The sequence below is a fragment of the Notolepis coatsorum genome (assembly GCF_963971535.1).
Source record: "Notolepis coatsorum genome assembly, chromosome: 3".
Classification (NCBI taxonomy): Eukaryota; Metazoa; Chordata; class Actinopteri; order Aulopiformes; family Paralepididae; genus Notolepis; species Notolepis coatsorum.
The window spans coordinates 179,506,605-179,506,929 of NC_140167.1; positions in this window are offsets into that span (position 1 = coordinate 179,506,605).

The window sequence follows — 325 nt, forward strand, 5'->3', positions numbered from 1 at the left end:
CATGCATGGTTCTCTGTTTTTCTCCCAACTAGTCTCATTGAATTGGATGTTTCAAAGTTAGCTCCCACACTACACACTCTCTCGTTTGCGTTTCTAGAAATATATAGCGTTATGTTTACTGTTAGAAACGTTGGCGTTTCTAGCTGAACCAATGTTGATAGTTGTTTGGTTTCTGCTGCTTTTGTCTTTGTTTGACGTATGGATGCTTTAAATGACCTGATGTAGGGGCTAGATGAAAAGGTAAACTAGTTGTAAGTTGATTTCTTTCTTCTGTACATTCTCTGAGGAACTAATTTACTTGACTTAAGCCGTGATCATGCTAGCT